This window comes from Alligator mississippiensis, chromosome 5, assembly GCF_030867095.1.
Source record: "Alligator mississippiensis isolate rAllMis1 chromosome 5, rAllMis1, whole genome shotgun sequence".
In the NCBI taxonomy this organism is placed as follows: Eukaryota; Metazoa; Chordata; order Crocodylia; family Alligatoridae; genus Alligator; species Alligator mississippiensis.
In genome coordinates, this window is record NC_081828.1 from 28687851 (window position 1) to 28710944 (window position 23094).

The 23094-nt window shown below is 41.2% G+C and overlaps 1 protein-coding gene and 1 long non-coding RNA gene across 2 annotated transcripts in view; both read right to left on the reverse strand.

Moving 5' to 3' along the window:
- Nucleotides 1–23094, reverse strand: part of DDAH1 (dimethylarginine dimethylaminohydrolase 1) — a 105181-nt gene that overhangs the window by 74973 nt on the left and 7114 nt on the right. The gene's annotated exons all lie outside the window — the stretch shown is intronic.
- On the reverse strand, nucleotides 3254–11634 carry LOC109283573 (uncharacterized). The gene is made up of 3 exons (XR_002090795.2): nucleotides 6107–11634; nucleotides 4589–4715; nucleotides 3254–3834 (listed from the first exon to the last, which is right to left on the reverse strand). It is a non-coding gene; the product is annotated as an uncharacterized LOC109283573 (long non-coding RNA).

Consider the following 23094-nt stretch of genomic DNA (forward strand, 5'->3'; position numbering starts at 1 on the left):
CATCCTGAGGGACAGCCAGCACAGGTTTGTTGTGGATAGGTCTTGCTTGACCAATCTTATTTCCTTTTATGACCAGGTGACCTATCACCTAGACAAGGGAGAAGAGATGGATGTCATATATCTTGACTTTGAAAAAGCCTTTGATCTGGTATCCCATGATCACCTCTTGGCAGAACTGGCCAACTGTGGCCTCGGGTCCACCATGATCCTCTCGCTGAGGAATTGGCTCCGTGGTCAGACCCAGAGGGTGGTGGTTGATGGAAGTCAATTGTCATGGTGCCCTGTGACCAGTGGGGTCCCTCAAGGCTCTGTCCTTGGACCTATATTGTTCAACATCTTTAGATATTGGAGTCAGAAGTGGACTGGCCAAGTTTGCTGATGATACCAAACTCTGGGGTAAAGCATCCACACCTGAGGACAGGAGGGCGATCCAGACTGACCTCGACAAGCTCAGGAAATGGGCGGAAGAGAACCTGATGGTGTTTAACATTGGGAAGAACGTTTCCTTGGGAGGAAAAACCTGCAGCATGCTTATAGGCTCAACAGTGCTATACTGGCTAGCACTATGGATGAAAGTGACTTGGGGGTCATGATTGACCACAAGATGAACATGAGCCTTCAATGTGATGCTGCAGCTAGTAAAGCGAGCAAAATGCTCGCTTGCATCCAGAGATGCTTCTCAAGCAAATCCCAGGATGTCATTCTCCCCTTGTACTTGGCCTTCGTGAGGCCGCAGCTGGAGTACTGCGTCCAGTTTTGGGCTCCACAATTCAAAAAGGATTTGGAGAAGCTTGAGAGTGTCCAGAGAAGAGCTATGTGCATGATCAGAGGTCAGGAAAACAGACCTTATGATGACAGGTTGATAACTATGGGACTCTTCAGCTTGGAAAAGTGTAGGCTCAGGGGCAATCTGATGGCCACCTATAAGTTTATAAGGGGTGTCCATCAGGATCTGGGGGAACATTTGTTCACCAGAGTGCCCCAAGGAACGACAAGCTCTAATGGTTATAAACTCCTTTCAGGTTGGAGTTTCAGGCTGGACATAAGGAAGAATTTCTTTACTGTTCGAGCCCCCAAGGTCTGGAATAGCCTGCCAATGGAGGTGGTTCAAGCACCTACTCTGAATGCCTTCAAGAGAAAATTGGATGTTTATCTTGCTGGGATCCTATGATCCCTGCTGACTTCCTGCCCCTGGGGCAGGGGGCTGGACTCTATGACCTTCCAAGGTCCCTTCCAGCCCTAATGGCTGTGAAATCTGTGAAAATTTCATAAAAACAACAACAACAAAATCATTAAACTGAAATGTATACATTTATATTGAAAATCTGAGACATTCCTCTGTTACCTAATCCATCTGTGGATCTTGCAAGGAATGTTTTTTCTAGACCCTTACTGCCTCCTCCAAAAGTGAAGTTACCATGCTCTTTAGGTTTTCTTTTCTTTTTTTAAACACATGGGCACAAAGTTGTGTATATATAGAACTTAAGTTACATGCTATCCTATGAAGAACTAAAATTTAACGATAACGTACTCTTAAGAGACACTTGGAGCATTTTTTTAAAGGGTAGAGATTTAAAGGCTGGCGCTGTATACTAGTTAAAATAATGAGTACATCATGAGAGGTAGGCACTGACCTTACAACAGAGACCTTATGAGATGATGTAGGTGCTTTGTAGAGTCCTAATAACTGAAAATGGTACAGTAGTCTGGTATAAGGGCCCAGCTGCATAGACTGGATTACAGAATCACTTGCATTTTTGCTGTAGCCTTGTACTGAATATTATGCATCTTTAATTAAAAAGGTACTTGATGAGAAAAGTCACTAAATTTATTATAAGGGAAAGAAAACAGCTGCCTTTCCCCACCAAATAAAATGGAACTCAATTAAAATACCTTTAGTTTCTCTTTAGCTCCACTAAGGAATAGTTTGCCTAACAAGCACAGTTTTTTTTAATTAGAAAGTCTAATGCAGTGGAAGAAAAATGTATGCTGTAGGTATTAGAGCTTTGTTAAGGATCCTTTAAAAGAAGTAGTGGCTAAATTACTCAATTTACAAACTAAATTACAACATTGTGATTGAGCTAAACTCCAAACTGCACAGAGATTTCAATTGCAAATGAGGTTGTACTGGAGTACAGTTAGATCCACAGGGAATACCTTTTCAAGAAAATTTACGCTAATGGAACTTGTATAAATAAAGCCTGCAGAAAACTGAAAAAAATTAGCATTGACAGTTGCAATAGGTTATTTTTCTCTTTATAACAACATCTGTGACACTGGGAAATCTCTATTTCTACAGGTACATAACACCAGAAATAAAAACAAAAATCAGAGGTATTCACCCACTGGTCATTCTCAACAGCCAAAAGGAAAAGGATGAAGTCAGCTGTGTTAAAAGTGAGGATTCCTTATTGTTATGGGAAAGCATCCTTAAAAATAAAACAAAGCTTTAGATAGTTTTAGCAGTTGGGAATGAGGGTAGAATATTCACAAATGCTCACTGGCCTAACTGTGCTCTCAATGAAGTTTCACACTTTTACACATCTGCATTTAATAGCACACTACATTAACAGGAAGTGAAGTACTATCTTATTTTTGAGTGAAATGAAAGAAAATTGTCCTAAAATGCTTTCTCTCCAGCTGTGATAGAAGAAATGCCTTGTAAGACCTCATCCAATACCTCTTCCCTCCTTTTGTCAATCCTTTGTTGTATCCTGAGACTTTACCCCCTCTTTTAGTCAGCTGCAACTATGTATGTTTCTATACTAGATCTTTAAAAAAACCCCTCACCATTAGTGACAATAGTGGGAGCAGTAGCATACAACTGCCGCTGGCCTCTTAGTTTAGTGTAGGCTTTGATAGCAAAATAATTTAACCTGGTTTGAGACAGCAGATGGGATAAAACAGCACCAGCCTTTCTATGCTAGCGCCTATATTGTTACTGTTGCCAATGTACCTCTAGTCATGATGGTGGTAGTGAGAAAGTGTAAAGGAGTTTAGTGTAGTACACAAGGAATTTCTAATCCCAGAAGGCAACCAAAGAATTTAGCAATAGAGGCCTGATCCTGCTTCCCTTTAAGCCAGCCATGAGAGAGGTCATGGCAAGATAGGAAAGCTATAGTACCAGACAAACCAGTTTGAGCTTAGGCCTTTTTACTCTATTCACAGCATTTTCCCTGTGTTTCACCTGTATTTCCACCATCACTGAGAGATAATGAAAAGCGACTCAAGATTATTTTGTGTATTCATTTTATTCTTGTTTCAGTGTAAAAAAAAAAGTCTACCATCATTTCTAGTTGGCCATTTTTACATGCCTTCCAAATTCTCTCTCTCAGCTACATTCTCTGCTCTCCACTTTCTTCTAATAAATAGCGACAGGCAAACCTCAAAACTGGCTGGCAATCTCTTGAGACAGGCTCTCACAAGTATTTCCTGCTTCTGGTTGGGCCAGACATACTGCAGCAACAGACGCTCTCGCGGTATTTTGGCACTTCCACTCAGAGTTCAGGCCAAAGCCCAGAAACGCAAGTTTAAGTGGAAAAAACTTTAAATTTTTAGAATTTCGAAATAACTGAATGCCGCTCTGTGTTGTGATGGGTATTTTACTTACTTGGCATGTTAAAAGAATCACAATTAATTAACCACTTAACATCTGTTCTTAAAGACCCCACTAATAAATATGTTACCCAAAATGAAGTTTGGTCAGACCATACCTATGTAAAAATATAAGTTACTTCATTTTGCTAAATATAAGGCTATAGAACGCAACAACAGTTGTAATCCTTGAACTGCACATACTGAAGTTCCCATGAGTCTGGAGTACTTCCAGCAAGTCTGTGAGAAAAAGAAGGGAGGTCAATATACTCTATGTAGAGTTCTTAGATCGAAGCCTATCAATCTTTCATATATGTTTCTGAAAAAGCTTTTGCATCCTGGTTGTCATACAGAGAGTTTCCATACTTCCTATTTTTTTCTGTTTAATTATTGTGCCAGTCTCAGATGCAACTGGACAAATTTATCTGTCATCCCTACTGGTGTCTCATATTGAACATGGCATCCATGTTCAATAGTTAAGGCTGTAACAGTCTACAAGTCTCTCTGTCCCTTTTTCTGATGATTACTAACTATAGCACTGTTAGTGCTGAGTGATCACCACAGTTCTTGCTAGCATGTAAGCTTGCAAGCAAAGCACTCCATAAACTGAACCTAGGATTCAAGACTGGGACCATGAATAATATTCCCTAGACAGGTTTTTCTTTACTATATTAGCCCTCACACTTTGTAAGAGGACTTCAGTACACACTCGATTGTAAGCGTAGGAATAATCCCATTGACAGACAATAGGCTAATGATTAAGTGCTTTGCACAGGTAAGAGACCAGTATGAACCTACCTTCCCTTTTCAAAGTTCCTTCACAAATATGTTGAACTATTTTCATTTAAACAGTAGCTTTCCACTGTGACCTGCTATTACAACAAACAAATACTAATCTGATATATTTTTAGCTGCATCATCCAATTTATCCCCTCCTATCACACTTGGCTTTCTGATGCCAAAAGTAGCAGAGGAAGTGGGATTCCACTCTTACCTTCAGCTAGTAGAGAGAATTTCCCAAAATCTTATTTAAAGTTCCAAGGAGAAACTTAAAAGCAGAGGCCAACATTTCCAAATCCATGCGTGTAGAGATGAGTGGGCTCCTAGATCATATTTAGACTCTAAAATAAAAAGGTTCTGTTTTCAGAGATACTGAACATCTGTACTTCCCATTCAGAGGCTTGGCTAGAGGTCACAGGGCACATACCACAACGTAAGCTATTATTCAGAAATGTTAAAACACTTGAAAAAGATTATGCGGCTGATCTCATCTCAATAAGTTATCATTTACATCATCTTGCATGAAAGGGGAGTGATGACTTGCTACCTTAAATAGCCGGAGTATTTGTGAAGTTTTCCTTTAATTTAATACCAATTAGCATAGCACAGAAGCGCTCTCACTCCTGCATTCATCCTTCTGAAAAATTAAGTCCATGCATCCATTTTCTATTAGTCATAATGAAAGGCAGGGAGGCACCTTAAGGTATAACTCGCTCAGAAAGGAATAAGTTTCATTGGCCACAGACTCTCTGAACAGTCTCTTTCTGTGTATGCCTCTCGGAACCAGGTAATCACTGAAGTGCCATCCTGCCCTGCCTTCTGCTTGACTTCAGATTACATGGCTAACTACCTATTAGCCATGATAGCATCAATGTATAGGGAGCTTCATTTGAACTGTGAGTCAATGTCTCTACAACAACTGAAGATGATGATCCATCAGTGCTATATGTATACATGAAAAGGTAGTACTTTCCTTCCCAGATTAGCAAGAAGACACAGATGGAATATACAGTTACAAAGATGATAAATATGCTGTAGAGTTCCATGCACAACTCTATTTTAGCTTGCTCTAAACATTTGTTTGTAGAAAGTACTATGAAATTTATATTCATGAATGCAGTCAACTAGCCAAACACTTATTTCAGTGTCTCAAATCATCCAATTGGTATTTGGGAGGAAAAATCACTATAAATCTTAATAATCTTTGCCATGATAATACTGTATGTAATCCAGCCCTTACCATACTGAACAACATCATTAATGTAGGTACTCTTCCAAGGTGGCAAGTACTCTGGTTCAGCCCAAAACAGCACTTAAGCACAAGTAGCCTTAAGGAAACTGTTTATAAACCTAGAAGTACTTGCACCTTGCAGGACTGCCCTCTATTTACTCATCTCCCTGTGTCTTGAAACCAAGACACAATCTCACTTAGAGTTTTGAACAGTTTTGCTTCTGGCATCCAAATATTTTACAAACATAACCATTGATCATTTTATTCTGGATCACACCCATGAGCTAAATCTGGAATTCAATTACACATTTTTCTTAGTTGGCTAATAATGTTGGAGCTGTAATGGCCCAGGAAAATATTGTTTTAACTGGTGTTCAGGCTGTATCTGCTTCTTCCTCAGACTTGAAGGGCACTTTGTGCACAAAATTGTCTAATAATTCTCCTAACTATAGAGTCAGCCCAGTAAATGATATTAGCAAGCAAACCCTGCCACTCACTCACCTTAATTGTGCAGTGTTCTTTTCTGTGCCTGTTCTGAGCTATACTGGGTTCTCAGAATGTCTTTCCAACATTTGTATCTCTTTGAAGAGTAAAATATAAGTTATTTCTCAGGTTGAATCTTCTGCTGTTGAATCCACTGCTATTGTATTCTATTAACATAACATCTTAAAAAAAAAAAAGCACTGTGCATTGTATAACACTAGGACATTCAGAATTAGTCTTTTTTTGTATACCACTTCTGTGGATTCAACTTGGCAACCTTTTATCAGTTCAGTATCTAAATAAATACACATCTAAATAAGACATTACTTAATACCTTTACTAAAAGAGTCATATATTCACATCCCATCTTAATTATATTGTTTTAAGATTTCAATAGAAATACTTCTTGGATTACAAACATCAGCAGAACATTTAAAAACTATATTAAATCATATTTGGTAAAGGTGCTTGAGTTGCATGCAGTAATCTTGTACAGACCCTAAGCAAATTAAGCACAGTAGAAAGTAGGTTAAAATCTGAGAAACATGGTGTAGAATTACAAGTAGTCTCATTAGTGCTTAAAATCAAGTGTGGACAGATTGCAGTTCAAACACAAAAAAGCTTTTCTGTGTTCTTTGGTAGCAGCTGGCATCCATGCCAAGCTTCTCACAGGCACAGAGCTCTCAGAAGATAAAGTCCGGTTTGGAAAATGTCAGAGTTGGGAAGAAGGTTAAAAGATGAAAACTGTGGCATCTTCCTTCCTTAGATATACCAGTTAAAATGCTCAGATGGACAACAAGAGCTTCCCTCTCTCCTCTCTATCCCATGACTTTTGTGTTTTAATTTGACATTCCCATAGTGAACTGGATATTATAGCCAAATACCTGGCACCAAAACAGATGCATCGACATCTCAAGAACTTTTCTTGCCTTCTCAGAAGAGTCAAGTTAAAAGAACCTGAATTGCAAACTCTGTGAGCCTCTCTTTGCAGTTCTGTTTAGTTTGATTAGGAAGTCATCAAAAATCATAGCTCTATGCCAGGTTTTCCATTGCACAAGTCATGGAATTACATCTTGGTATCAATTGAGATCTCCAGTTTGCACAGAGACTCATGGGGAGCCCTGCAACAGAAAAGTGCTTTAAAAATGGCATTTGCATTACTGAATTCATGTTTGTGTTGAAATATTTCTTTAAAAGCATTATTTATCCAGAAGTAAAACGAGTCAGAAAATTGTATACCTTTTAGTCAGAAAAAGTTTTCAGCATATTTGTGGCATTATCTCAGAAAACAAGATGGGTGCTGTTCCTGGCAACCTGCTATTCATCAAGCCTACCTAGAAAGGCATCTAAGATGGTTCTTGTGGATGTTTGCCATAGGCTTGCAGTGAAAAGTTGCTGATTTTTTAAAATTCTTCATGAGCCAGTGAACTGTGTAACCACACGGAAAAGAGAGAATGGTTCTTTTCTTGGGCCTCCTGTGCCCTTTGAATGTGTGTTTGTTGTCTTTAATATTGATATTTTCAAGCAAACTCGCTTCATATTATGCTATTGTGAAAAAATCCTGGCCAAAGCCCTTGTCTTCTACAACAGGATTTGCAGGTTATCAACTAGCATCAGTATCCCTAGGGCAAAGGAAATATTACTAGCCTCCAGCAAATCCACTTTCCACAGACTCCTGGATCCTTGCTCTTCCAGAATTTTCTTCCTAGTTCTTATAGACAAGGGGCATCTTTACATGTGCTCCCCAACTTTACAAGTCTAATTGGAACGCATCAGATCAGACTCAATTAATCAAGTCTGATGTCTATGAAAGTCTATGAAGTCTGCTCTAAGCAGAACACCCCAGCAGCCTCAGCATCACAAGGATTCCACATCTCGCGCTTCAAAATGGTGGCGGGGGGGTTTTAACTAAAGCTCATTTGACAAATTTTAGTTATAAGTGCTTCCACCACCGTTTGGAAACACGGGGGTGCTGAATATGTGACGGCGAGGCTGCTGGAGCGTTGTAATTAGAACACATCAGAGCAGGTATCGGGCACATGTATAGGTGCCCAAGTTGTTGACCTTTGTGGATGGGGGAGAGCAGCGGATGTAATATACCTTGCTTTTAGCAAGTTTTGGACACTATCTCCCATGCCATTCTCATATGTAAGCTAAGGAAATAGAGTCTAGATGAGGAGTGTCAGATGCCCCATGGGCTAGAACCAGCCCGCAAAGGCTCTCTGTTTGGCCGGCTGGGCCATCAGTGGACCCTTTGGCCCTGCTAGCCAGGGTTGTCAGCAGCAAACTAAGCTTAACACTGCTGGCCCCCGACTGCCACTGTGCATGTAGACTCCCTCCCCTGAACTCCTTACCAGTCACTGCTGCCAGACCCACCACTGCTGCATTGCCCACAGTGGCTGTCTGGATGACCCAGGCTGGATCTTACCCACAAGGAGCCCTATGGTCCCCAGGTGATTTGGGCATCCCTGGTCTAAATTAAACTACTGTAAGGTGAGTTCATAACTCCAAAGACCATCATGCTCAAAAAATAGTCATCAGTAGCTCAATGTCCAACTGGCAGGAGGTATCTTCAGGGTCTGTCCTAGGTCTCATACAATTCAGTATTTGTGTTAGTGACTTGGAGAATGGAATCTAATTAGCACATTTGAACATGATACCAAACTGGATGGGGCAGCAGACACTTGATAGGATTAGGTTTCAAAATTACCTTGATAATTTAGAGAAGTGATCTGATATAAATTTGATAAAATTAAATAAGGGCAAGTGCAGAGTACTATACTTAGAACTGAACAATCAAAGGCACAAATAAAAATTGGTGAATGACTGGCTACTGCACTACTGCAAAAAAGGACCTATGGTTTACAGGAAACTGTAAGTTGAGTAGATGTCAACAACGTAGTATTACTGGAAAAAAGCTAACAGCATCCTAGGAGTTACACATGCTTGTCTGGAGAAGCGAATCTTGTACTCTGTTCAGCATTGGGAAGTCTTACTATGTCAGTTTTGGGCACTGCACTTCAAGAACGATGTGAACAAATTTTAAGAAGTGCAGAAGACAGCAACAACAGGTATCAGAAGTGTAGAAAGCATGATGTACAGGGAAAGGTTGGATGAAGTGCAGTTATTTAGCTTAGAGAAGAGAAAGCTGAGGGAGAACAGTCTTCAAATACAAAAGGGGTTGTTTCAAAGAGGATGGCAATCAACTATTCTCTGAATCCATGAAAGACAAAACAAGTAGTAAATGCCATAAATTGCAATAAGGGAACTTTAGATTGGATATTAAAAAGAACTGTCCAAATATGAGGGTGACTAAAAACTGGAACAGATTATCTGCAGAGGCTGTGGAATCTCCATCATGGGAGGTTTTCAAGTGAAGGTTAGATAAATATTTGTCTGGGATGGTTTAGAATGAGATGTTCCCACACTGAGCAGTGATTGGACTAAGTGACCTCCTGAGGTCTCTTCCAGCTCCTTATTTCTACGATTCTCCAGATAAGAGCTTTGTACACCTAGTATTCCTTGCCAGTCATTTTCCTGGAATCTTTTTTGAAAGCTTGGGGTTTCAGTATATTTTTACAGGTAATGTGGGGAAACCAGATATCTAATTCCTTCCTCAAAAATCTCTGTTTTACATAATTTAAACAGTTTAATAAAGTTGTTGTGACAAAAATATCACATGCAAGAAGATGAAATAAGATAGGATATCTAAGCTTTGGTATTAGAAGTAGAATCATTATTTCTTTAATGTGGTATCAAAACATTTTTGACATCTGCATTGGGATGCCAAACCACATCTTGAACCAGGGCTGGAAGAAGTTATTGTTTTTTTTCCTGGAGATAGTGCAAGTAGTGGCTCTGGATGGTATCATCTGCCATGTTGTTTGAGCCTGGATGGAATAAAAGCCTTAACAGGACTGCATTTGTGGTCTGAAACAGAGAAGACTGGGTAGTACTGACCTATATGCATAGTAATCATACTGAATCTTATGATCACTACACTAGGATCCCCAGGAACAACCTAATCTGGCATGAGGCCTAAATTGGGTTTTTTTGTTTTACTATTAGTGGGAAAAAAAAAAAAAGTCACACCTCAAGAATGGATAGAGGTTTGATGCTATACAGTCCAGTTGGGAAAGTCACCTATTTAGAATACAGAAAAATCAATAAACCCAAATTTAAAGTAATTATCCCTTAACTATTTAAAGTAAACTGTCCCAACTAAAGGTATTTGAACTTAGAATAAATTTTAACAGCTGATATTCCTTTCTTCCTTAAGAAAAAAGATATATTTTTAGGGTTTCCATGGCTACAGTAGTTATTTGACAACATTTTACTCAGAGCAATCTAATTTGCATAAGATTTAGGATAACAGAAAATGAAAGGGACTTCACAATATCATGTAGTCCAGCCCTCTGCTCGAGGCAGAATCATCCCCGACTAAACCATCCCAGCCAAGTCTCTGTCCAACTTGCTCTTGAAAATTTCCAGGGATGGAGATTCCACAACTTCACTAGGCGGCCTATTCCAATGCTTGACCTCCCTCATGGTCAAAAAGCTCCTCTTAATCTCTAACCTAAATTTCTTCCACTGAAGTTTGAATCCATTGCTCCTAGTCCTGTCACCTCTGGTCACAGAGAAAATCTCATTCATCTCCATTCTCTCTGTAATTACCCCAGGTATTTGAAGACCACTATTAAATCCCTTCTCAGTCTTATCTTCTCCAGACTAAATAACCACAGCTCTTTCACTCTGTTGTTAGAAGTCTTGCTTCCCAAGCCTCTAATAATTTTTCTTGCCCTCTACCAGACTCTTTCCAATCTGTCTGCATCTTTCTTGAAGTGTGGGGCCCAAAACTGGACACAGTACTCCAGATGATGCCTCACCAGTGCTGAACAGAGCAAAATAATCCCTTCCTTTGATTTGCAAGTGACACTCCTGCTAATACAACCCAGTATATTGTTGACATTTTTTTGCAACAAGAGTACAGTATTGGCTCATATTCAGCCAACTGGTCCTTCTCTTCAGTACTTCAGCTTAGCCAATCTAAAACAGACTTCAAATGTCCACAAAAATGTAATGTGATTCTCTACTGGTGTCTCCAGCCAGTTTTTTGCATGATCTAGAACAGAGCTGTCTAGCTGGTGAGGTGCATGCAGCCTGCAAGGGCTTAATTTGTGACCTCCGGGCTCCTACCTTGTCACCACCAAGCTGCTGCTGCCGTCAGTCTGGCTGCAGCACTAATCAGGGGCTCCAGGTTCCTCCTCTCTCCTCTAGTTGTTACATTCCCCTACCTCAGGGGATGGGGTGGCATGGTACAGCATATGGCCAGAGCATACACATGCTGAGAGTGAGGCCAGAGCATATACATACACAGTGCAGTATAGGGGGTGGTGCCTATGCAGTGTGCAGTCCAGGGGGACCCTTGCTGGTGTGGTCCACAGTGAGTATGGCGCTCCCAGTTGCTTAGAAGCTGGACAGCTCTGATACAGAACAACACTGCCTTGTGCAACAGTATCTGTCTACTACACCAATGGTGCTCAGACAATGTGGCCCCATGGGATGGATGAATGGCACAGAACTGCCCCTCAGGCCAAATCCCATGTATGGGTCAATTTGCAGGCCTGACCCAGCACTGGGCTGTGTGCAGCATTGGTCCCTGGGTGTAATCTCGCATGCTGACCCAGCCCTGCATGCCAAATCTGGCCAGAGTCTGACCCTGAAGGCTGTGGCCTTACCCTGTGTACTGGCATGATCTGGTCCACAGGGCCACAACATCCAGCTTGCAGGATCCTCACGAGTCCAGAAATTTGGCTCTGGGAGATGCGGCAATTAAAGCTGCCACTGCTTTCCTGCCACCATGTCTGGACTCATGGGAGCCATGCAGGCTGAATGACTTGGCTCTGCCCCATGAGCCACAGGTTGAGCACTGCTGTGCTACACCTTTTAGAAGAGCCACTGTCACACTTAGGTAGATGCAAAGACATAAAATAGTGCATTAAACTGCAATGAATAAAGGGTCTTTGCCCAGAGCAATAATAATGGCATAAATGTTACTATCATTTTCACTAAAACAGAACCTTGTGTGCTCATGGAAGTGACATTTTCTACAGTCTTGCTATGAGTGACCTACCAAAATAAAGCACACTCCAAGTGTTTTGTCTAGGAAGCCCACCCTTTTTAATAGGGAGTTTAAGAACAATGACACTTCAGTCAGTTTCTATGACAGCCCTGTTCTGACCCCCTCCAGAAAAGAGTTCTCAAGAATTGCGCATCGTGTCAAATTACATTGCTGTTTTTGTTTCAGTTTGCTACAGTGGCCAATTGGGACTGAACTAAGACAGACAATTTAATTTTGCCAAAGAACTCAGGTTGGCTTTAAACAGAGACAGAGGTGGATGGCCAGTTATTTTATTAACCATTTAGCATCGATTTATACAGGCCCTCCAAAACAGAATACATTGAGTCTTTTTTTTTTTTTTTAAAGTAATGCTACCCAGTGGATAGCAACTGACGTTTATGAAATCACTGTAAAACTCACCCGGGAGCTCTTTTATTATTCTCTAGATACATATCTATTTTTTATCTTGGATTTTAGTACAGTATTTAGTAAAACAAATGGAGAAAACCAAAGATGACCAGTTGCCTTCTTTTAACAAAACACAGTATGTTTGATAGAGTGAAAGATATAGTTCATGTACGCAGAGGGGTGGGTCCAAGGGGTGTCTGTGCCAACACACCTGCCTGCGACTACAGTCCTCAGCTGATCTGGATGCAAGGGGAGCTGCAGAGCCGCTCCTGTCTTCCTCCAACTGTGGCTGTACAGGGTGCCAGCAGGGGATAGTGGAAGCAGCAGCACAGGATTCTCCTTTCAGTGCTGGCTGGGACCAGGAGCTGGAAGGAGGAATCTGTGCACAGCTGCTGCTGTCCCTGGCTGATGCAGGCACAATGCAGGGAAGGGGAGCTACAAAGCTACTTCTGACTTGCTTCTGCCCTGTGCTGCAGGGTGAAGCTGTGGAAAGAACTGGGCTCAGGTGGGGACAATGGCAGCAGTGTGCAGGTTCCTCCTTCCGCCCCCTGCAGCAGCGGACACAGGAGCAGGAGGAGAACCAGACAGGGAGCAGGCACTGGAAGGATGAAACCATGCACTGCTGCTATCCCTTGCCAAGCCTGGCTTACTGCACAGTCTCTGCCCATGGCCCCTGGCTAGAGTGGGTCAGATTCAAAACAGTCTCTGTGTCCCTTCCTGACCCCAAGGTCATAACGCTGTGCTTAACTACTGTTTTCTGAGAAATACACCTGGTTTATACACATCTTTCATTTTGATCAAATTCTTCTGAATTCTGGCATGACTCAGTTATCCAAAGTCATACTGTCATCTTCCAATTCTCTCAAATGTACTTATTATATAAAAGATGAATGCATAAATGGACAGTAGAATTAATCAAAAATACTTGCACTTGGTTTTGCCATTCAGTAGAATCATGATTGTCCAATGCCACGGCTGCCCAAAGTAGGGGTGGGGGAAAAGAGGGAGGTTCTTCCTCCCATTCTACTTGGTTTGAGTACAAATGTGCTCCCTGTGTAAAAACACAGGTTCCAATTCTGTATAGGAACTGCTAGGCAGCTTCCTTAAGAACAATAGGTTCTGGAAGACTTCATCAAATAAACACTTCAGTACAGATGTCTATAGGCACTGGAATGACCTATGGATAATTAAAGTTCTCATAGATATGCATGACTCATGCTTCATGTCATACATTTAATAATCTAATTTTCCTTTCTGACCATACTTATACATGACTTACAAAGCAAATTCACATCAATGACAAAAAAGCCTATAGAAAGAGAAAGTTACGGAAGCTCTGACACTGTCTTCATAGGCTGATCTGAGCCACAAGAGCCCGTGGACTACTTTGAAAGTCAAAGGAATAACGCAGATTAAAGCTTCCTATGTGGTCATTTCCTGCAATATGCTCAATGGAGTCATGCTGTGTCTGCACTGAAGTCTGAATGCCTCTTTCAGTGTTAGTGTGAGAAACCAGAAAGGGAAAATAATGGTATTGGGAGAAATTAAAGTCTGCATGTGTCTGCAAAAGAGAAGTCACTGTTTTAAGCACTCATCCTTGCCTAAGTGCTGCATGCACTGTTTTGCTTGCTAAGAAGGAAGACTGAAGTTTGTAAGTTTGTTAAGAACACACATGGAATCTGTGCTATTTCTCCTAATTCTGTATTTGTCTAAGAGTCTGGAGGTTACTTTCCCCACCCCAGTTTGGCTCCTAAGGGGGAAAGGGAGTATATTTTAAAGTGAGCTAGCCTGTTTCCTGCCAGAACTGGGGCTCATATACATTTCTAAATGAGTGTCAAGAGAATTACATTAGCTCAACATAAAACATTAAGAATTGTAGAATGAGGGTGAATAAGGTAAGAGGAAGTACCAAGGAGGCACTAAGGGAGGCAAGTGTGAACAAAGACTTATTTCTAGAATTTGGAAAATATTAACCTTAGAAAGCTAGCAGAAGACAAAGGAAGAGCAGAGGAAAGAACAAGTATGTGAAGAGGGCAAAAGACTGAAGATTTATTTAATAGGATACAGGATAAGACAAGAGGGTTTATATTATATCATCTTGTAGAATAGCAGACAATTCAAGTTAGGTGCATGTTTCTGGATGATGTGGTGGAAGATGCATTAAAGGTCCTTCAAAAGAGCTGCATATAGGGAGTTTCTCAGGACAAAGATTACATAGAGTGCCAAATGATGAAAGAGACCTAGTGTCTGAGCTATTCTTACTGCATATTATAAAAACTACAAAGGCATCTAAATGATTTAGTATAAAGGGTTTGGTGGGAGGATAAATTAATAACATTTTAAAAGCTTATAGTAGACAATGAACAAAACTGAAATTTTATATCAAGATATTTTGGACCATCTTTCGTTTAGAATTAGTTAATATTCACATTAATAATATAACAAAAACACTGAAAACACTGAAAAATCTGGAAACATGGTAATTTCTAATTTCATCACTGTAGAAATAATTCTAGGCACAGTAAAACATACAAGAACTTAAATTTTTACTAGGAAACCAACATATACACTATTTCATTTTGGTTGCCTAGGATTTAGAGCCAAACTCTGGCTGCCTTACTCAATTATAGTAACCCAACAAAAAAAGAAAGAGATAAGAGATCTACTGAAATTATTATCATATTCCAGAAGCAAGGATTTTTATGGGTGGCATAGGCAACACATAGAGGAGGCATGGGGGTGCACATGCCCCTCGTGAGATTGGTGCTCACTGGCCGAGGAGTGGGGGGAAACGGCTGGTGCCCCCCTAAGATTGTGGGGGCACCAAGAGAAGCACCGGCAGCACTTCCAGGTTTGCCACTGGCTGCTGGGGTCCCCCCCCCGGGAACTCTCCCCCCACGGTTGATGATCAGCCGCTGGTGCCCCCCCAGTATTAAGAGGCACCAGTCGCCCATGGTGATATCTTTTATTGGACCAACTGCATGGTTTGGATATAGTTAGATAAGCTTTCAATTGTTAGCCATTCCTCATCAGGTCTGAGGAAAGAAGCAGGCACAGCAGTTATTAAAAACAGTGGGTAGGGCTGTGAGATTGGAAAGGGGTAGCAGACAAAAAATAGCAGAAAGAAAGAAGCTTGATTAATAGGAGAGTAAGATGGATCAAAAGGTCATTATCACCTGTATTGTGAAGGAAGAATTTCAGGAATTGGGTAGATTATAGTATGCCATAAAATCAATATCGGTATTTAGTCTTCAGTTCTTAATGTCCAACTTAAGAATTTTTGTTCCTAAACTCTCCTTTTAAAGGTGCTTGGTAGATTTCCCTTAAGCACAAAGATAACGAGGACAGAAATGGAAATGTTGTTCTGTGAAAAACACTCCTACTGGTATTAATGTGTCTTCCTGTGAGAGCTCATTCTGGTGCATTGTTGCTCTTTAGTTTCACCCAGGTAGATCCCATGTGGGAATTTGGTGAACTGGACCAAATGCATCACATTTTGGGAAAGGCATGTGTAAGAACCATGGATTCTGATGGGCTCATTGTGAGGGATGTTGATTGTTGTCACAGTGGGGAAGTATTGACAGGTTCTGTATCTATTGTTAAGGCAAGGCTGCATCCCATTTTATGTCTGCTGAACACTGGGGAGTTTGCTTCTATTGATGAGTTGAGCAAGGTTACAGGGTTGTTTGAAAGCCAGGAGCTGAGGGGCTAGGAATATTTCTCTCAAGGTATTTTCTTTATTCCGTATAGGCTATAATTGCTTGATGATTCTTCTAATTGTTTCCAGGATGGGGTGGTAGGTGAGCTCTAGGGGTGTGCATTCACAGGGTGGTTCTGTTTGTGTTACAGTAGAGAAGGTTACCAAAGAGAAGTTGAGTGGTTTATTTAAAGACGAGATCTATTTCTCTATCATAGTCTATCTAGACACATTTAACTTAGTTGTTAGAACAGGGAATTAGAAGTCAGAATGAAGAATTGAAGTAAATGAGACTACTCACAAAGTCCACCCCTTCTAGCAGAATTCAGAGCACAGGACACCTTTACAAAGGAGTAAACTGACTTTGCTCCATAATAAAAATGGAGCAGTCACACAATGTATAGACCTTTTACAGAATAAGGTTTTGCTTTCTGGTGTAAAGTTAACCCACAAAAAAAGATAACAGCTTTGCCCTCAGATGACTTACTATGGAGTAAGTGTTGCATGTCCACACTTCCACTCCCAATTTCATCCCAAGGTAGCTGTTTGCTCAGTGCACACTGGCTCCCCTTTTCCTCCCCAGCAACCAATAGTGAAATCCTGTTATAGCACCTACTACAGACAGCCAGACTGAGAAAGCAGATCATTCATTTGAGCCTTGCTAGGGAAATAAAATTTTATACAGTAAAATCCAGGGTGAGTAATTTTACAGTAACCGTGGGTTTTTTCCCTCCACACCCTCAGATTGAGACATCTTCAACCCCAAGATTTTGCAAGAATTGGTTAGAATTACAGATGCTGCAATAAACCCTTGCTTTTGTAGGCTTCTTTGGGTGTACATTAAGTTTTTAAATCAGCAGTAGATAGTTTGGATACTGAAAATCTAGTCTTTGAAGCTTCAGAACAACACCCAACAGTTTAATTTCCTGACCTCTCCTTCTTTCTAAACAAACATTAAATTCCTTTCTGCCCAGTTCAGAATATTCTCAGAAAGACTGAAACTCTATTTAAATGAAAAGTCTGTCAGATTTCTTGAAGAAATGTGTAATTACCCTTATTTTTCACATACCGCATGCCCCTGAATAAGATACGCGACTTGTTTTTGAAAGGCGGAATGAAGAACAGTCTTTGCTTGAAAATATCAGTAATGTCTATTATTTTCCCAGGGAAAACACAGGTAGCTGCAGTAGTGGTGTGGGATGAAGCAAAACACTGTGGCTGCTCTGTTAACCCCCTAGTTTCAGGATGGGGCAGGAGCTGCTGCCCGAACTGAACTTCCTGGCCCCTCTTCTCTCCTTGAGCTGAGTTTGGTGGGTTCCTAGCAGCATCTGTCAGGTCAGCTGAGGACCTGACCTTAACCAGCAGCACCTGCGGAGTCAGCTGAGCATCCATCTGGCTCGAACAGAGGGGCAAAGCAGTTCAGCTCCAGTGATATTGGGCCATTAGCTGACCTGGCAGGCATTACTGGCTGCTCACCCAGCTCAGCTGAGAGAAGAGGGTCAGGCAATTTGAATCAGCCAGCAGCACCTGCCACATCAGCTGAGGGCTGATCCTTCTGGAGCTGAACTGCCTGACTTCTCCTTAAGCAGCTAGCAGTGTTTGAGGAGATCATATGGAAAATTATAAGTGGAGAACACAAGATGTGTTAGAGCAGTAGTTTTAAATATATTTTCATTTGTGGATGCTTAAAAAATTTCAAATGGAGGTGCAGACCCCTTTGGAAATTTAGAATGGAGGTAAGAGTCTCTTTGAATTGTAAGTGTCAGTATTCATACTTTTGATTGATCATAAATCACCTTTCACAGACCCCTTAGACAGTCTGCAGACCCGAGATTGAAAACCACTGTATTAGAAGCATCAATATGCTTAAGATTTATTTGGACAAGACTCTAAACTGAATTGAAAGTATAGAATTCAAGGGAAAGCAAAATACACAAGGAGTAGAAAGACCTTTATCCTACTTCCAATTTCTTGCTGACTTCTTTTAAAGCTTTTAGGTTGGTTGGGTTTATTCGCTAGTTATATCAAAAAAATCAATCCTTTGTAGGGGAATAAATATATCATAGGTATTCACAACAGCATGCCAAGGCTCGTCAATAGCGCTGACAGAGTCAGTACATGAAGAATAAGCAGAGGGGTCAGTGTGAGCGTACAAGATTTGCAAGATTTAAGCCACTGTGACAATTTGAATTATTCTAAGTGTTAATGAAAAATTTCAGTCTCTTCTGCCTCAGTTCCAAGACCAGTGAGCTCTAATCCTCTGTGGAAATGCCAGTTGGTCTTTGCCAACTATGCAGTTACACTCCATTTTAAATTATCAGTGAGCAAATGAAAGGCTCTGGCATTAGAATGCCCTGTAAAGAAATCACTTATCCTAATTAACTTTAGGGAGCTAGTCTGTATAGCCAGCACTTTGATTAGTTTTTTCTTATTAAGAACATCGCTATCCATCATTCTTTTGGAGTCTAGAATTTATGATACCTGGTAACACTTGTCTTTTTTTCCTACTCCTTTTTGTACAAGCACCATAGTGTTACAGAATTATCCAGGTCTATGCTATGCCCAAGGAGTCAGTCATCAGCAATGCCACCAAACAACTCATCTAAGATGCTTCCAGTCCTATATACATTTCTTCATTTATATGTTTGTAATTCTTGTATTGCCACATTTGCACAATAGGACAAATTCTGCCTCGTCAGAGGCCTGAACTGATTAGTCAATGTATCCATATCTGAAATAAGTAATTTATAGTTGGGACTGATCTGTCCCTAGTAGTTGACTGGCTGTCCTGTTTCACACATCCAAGCACTGTTATATACAAAATGGAATCACAAGCTCCAATCCTGGCACAGTCAATTCCACCTTTCACTCTTCAGAGTCAGAGAAACTGGGTTCTGTTCAATTTACTGTGCAGAAAGAAGGACTATTTTAAAGAAATAATCTGGAAAAGGAATTAAAAAGCACCCGAGTGCATCTTGCCTTCTATTCATGAGCACTAAGGGTCCTGCAGCATTTCCTGTAGAAACAGAAGTTTGTCCCAAAGAGCTTTGCAAAAATTCTCTTTTCTGATCCTCTCCCACATGGCAATATGGTACACTGGTTGCCCTGCTGCATTCTGAAGATACCTGCACGTCAGTAGTACTTCATGTCCATAGTCCATGAAGCACTTGGAAAGGAAAGGCTCTGAATAAGAGTATGTTATTCTGATTTATATCTTCAAACTGCCTTATGTAACTTTCAGCTGACTAAAAAAACCGCACTGCTGAATTTCATCTCATTTGGTAGGGATTACAATTCTACTACTGAAACACTGGAAAGTTAAAGTGCCTTTATCCATGATGTTTAAAGTTTGCATATATTACTTCTTCACGTATAAGGGAGTAGCTCTGATTTACTAAATTTGGGAGTGAAATTTACCACCCCTTCTGAGTCACCCCCCTTCAACAAAACAAAAACAGGTATTTTTTGGGAATGCCTAGTTATGTCCTTTGAATACAAAAAAAGTAGGACCTGAAAATAGGGCTGTACTCCTGAACCACAAGACCGGTCAACAGCCTAGTCATTCTATCTCAGAACTATCATAATGAGCTACCAAATACATGGAATACAACCAATAGAATGAGTTATAACTAATCACAGATACTTGAAAGATGAATGGAGGGCTCTTTCCTTGCTTTTACAGAGGAAGGGATTGCCAGATGGCTTCTTCTCTGCAGATATAATCTTACTGTTTGTATAGAGAGATGTGATTTCCCCTCTTCTGACTGATAGGTTTGCAGGAAGGTCATTTGTTTTCTTGTCCCTTCTAGCTACTGGAAGGCATGTCTACTTTTCATTCCCTTCTGGAGCCCTAAGGAGAGGTTTTTTTTTTCTTCTGTTTGCTTAACTTCTTCCCCAAAACCATCAAGAGATGAGTTATATAAAATTTTCTATTATGACAGAGGCTCCCTGCATCACTCTCCACTAAAGTAGCTCCATGTAGGAGGGGGAGAGAGCATGGGGGTGGTATTTTAGCCAAGCCTTTGAATTTCCATTTGCCTACACAGGGTAAGGATGGTGTAGTGCCATTTTGTGCTATTCCAAAGAAAGACAGTGAGGGCAATGTGCTGATCAAAGCTCCTCAGATTAACAGACCCTGCTGTGTTTAGAACATGACCTGAAGAGTTCACACTGGAGTAACTGATTCTGAACATAGTGTTAAAACCAAAAGTTCTGTAACTGGAATAAATTCACTAACCACAATACTTCATTCATAATTACTTAGCTTGAAAAGTTCGCATGTCAGTGTTTGCACAATGCTAGAGCAAATACCAACTTATTTGCATTAGGAACTGTTTGTTTTTTTTTAAGATTTTACTTGCTGAATAAACTCCGAATTCCAAGAAGTCTTAATTTGGAAACAAAAGTTTTTAGGCCGATAATAACAACATTTAATATCTTGAAATCAGATCTTTTTTTCCATTAAACTCTTAAAGCTGTGATTAAGGTTATTTATTTTTTTACCCTGCTCAAATAATTCTGGAATGTGTTCACTTTACTGACCAAGCTTGAATTCATCTCTGTTTTTCTTGTTTTGCAAAAAAACCTGGAGCAAAAACTGGTACATTCCTAGAAACCGCTTCCTGTTTAGGATTTTTGCTATCAACCAAAGTATCTAATGCTGTTTGGTGGTCTCCTTGGTTTTAAGGTAAAAAATTATTTCTGCTATGCCCAAAAGGTTAATCTTTGCTATTACAACAAATCATTCCATGGAATTTATACAACTCTACAGTAATTTATTTCCATTAAAGGGACATGGCTACAACCTGCCCTAACAAACAAGTATATCTAGTTCCCTTTAATTTAAATTACTTTAGTGCAATTAGGGGTGGATCCAGGGGGGAAGGTTTGGGGATGCATTTGCACCCCCCCCCCCACTTTGATTCCTGCCCCACAGTTTAAAATAAACTGCCCAGCAGGGAGCTGTACTTCTGTTCAGGTGGAGCTGAGGGAGTCAATTGACTTCATTGCTCACTATTACCTACCTGATTCCTGCTAATCTCCTCAATTCATAGGGGTTAACAACCTTTAATCTTCTCTAATCAATACTAGCTGTATCTATTTCTGGTGATGTTTCTTTGCTCATTGCCCAGCATGTCCAATAATGTTGTGCTGCTATCTAGGAACCTATACTGGGTGGCTTTGTTCCTAGGGAATTCGAACCCACAAACCAGAGACAGTGAGAGGAAGCAAGATGGACTTTGGGTGAGGAGATGCCAGGGGGTGTAAAACACTGAAGTGAGGTTTAAATGGTCAGAGGAGCAGGACAGGGCTCAGTGGAGTGTGATGAGGATGGTGAAGGGCCAGGGAGTTGGGGTATGATAAGAACAAATCTGTACAGGGTACAGTCAGGGGCCAGGGTAGGGCTCAGTGAGATGTAAGGGTTTGATGGGTTTGGGGCAAAATGGGGTGGGGCTGCACCTGGGGATATGTGGGATAACAGGGGACAGAGTAGAGGCTAGGGGGACATTTGAGGCTACAGGACAATGCATAAAGAGCAGTGAGGGGCACTTTGGAGTCATAGTTGGGGGACTTGTATGCAGGGAACAGTTCTGTCTGTGGCCAGGCTTGGGGGATAATAAGCTGCGGCCCCTCCCCCAGTACCAGATGCCTGCCCTACCCTGGCACCAACACTGCCCCACAGATTCAGTTATATTTGTTTTTGCTTGGCTCCTAAAGAGAACACTATAGCCCTAGACCCCTAGCATATTAGTAACGCTTCTAGCCCCAGCAGAGGGTACCACCACCCAGCGCCACGCACACTCTCAGTAGTGGGGGGCGGGGCTGCAGCTCAGCATCTGGCGCCAACAGGTTGGTGACGGTGAAGCCCTTGATGCGCAAGCTGAGGCTGCCCAGCAGTGCTGCCTTCTCACTGGGCACCACTGCCTTGTCCTTAGCACTTTCCTCTCAGCCCATCATGCTGCCTGGTAGCACCTGCCACAGACACTGCCTGGAGGTTTTTTATCCTGCTGCCCTGGCTAGCCTGCTCAAATCAACTTTGGGTGCAACCGGGGAGGGGGTGGGCCCCACTTCCCAACCCCTGGGATTAGTTGCCACTGAAGTTCCCTGATGGCTCCCACCTGGAGCAAGCAGTAGGGCAGGTCAAAGGTTTGCATGTGTGTGTGCAGCGCCCCTCGACCACGGTGCCCTGGGCAGTTGCTGACTCTGTCCACCCCTAAGATCGGCTGTGCAGATAATATTCATAGTAGTCTATTTCCAAAACTTACAGCTCCCAGTATTACCCTACTCTTGAGACATGTTGACTAGAAGAAACCAGAATTGCAAAACTATGACCATAAAAATGGTGGAATTGATAAGATAAATACTACATGCTACTATTTGCTCATACTGCTTTCACCGTCCTTTCGGGGAAATTTGTCATTGTGTCTGTCACCTTGTGTAGGTCCGCTAACTTAAAGCTGCAATAATGGTATTCTCTTTTTGCATACTGCACAACACTTTATTGCTGCAATTATAATTGCATCATTTAAAAAAAAACCTCTAGATGTAAAAGGTTACCTCACAAAATGAGGCAAGAAAAAGTACAAAACCAAACAAAACAAAGATTATCAAGCTTCCTTCCTCTTCCCTAATAGCAATGGAATCAGAGCCTCCCTTTCAATATACTAACAGAAATCATAGCTCAATTTGTTGCTGAAGTTCAAGCATTTGTGTGTGAATGGAAGTTGCACTCAGTATGAGTTTCCCACATCACCGAGTCCCTCAAGCTCTGTGATGTCA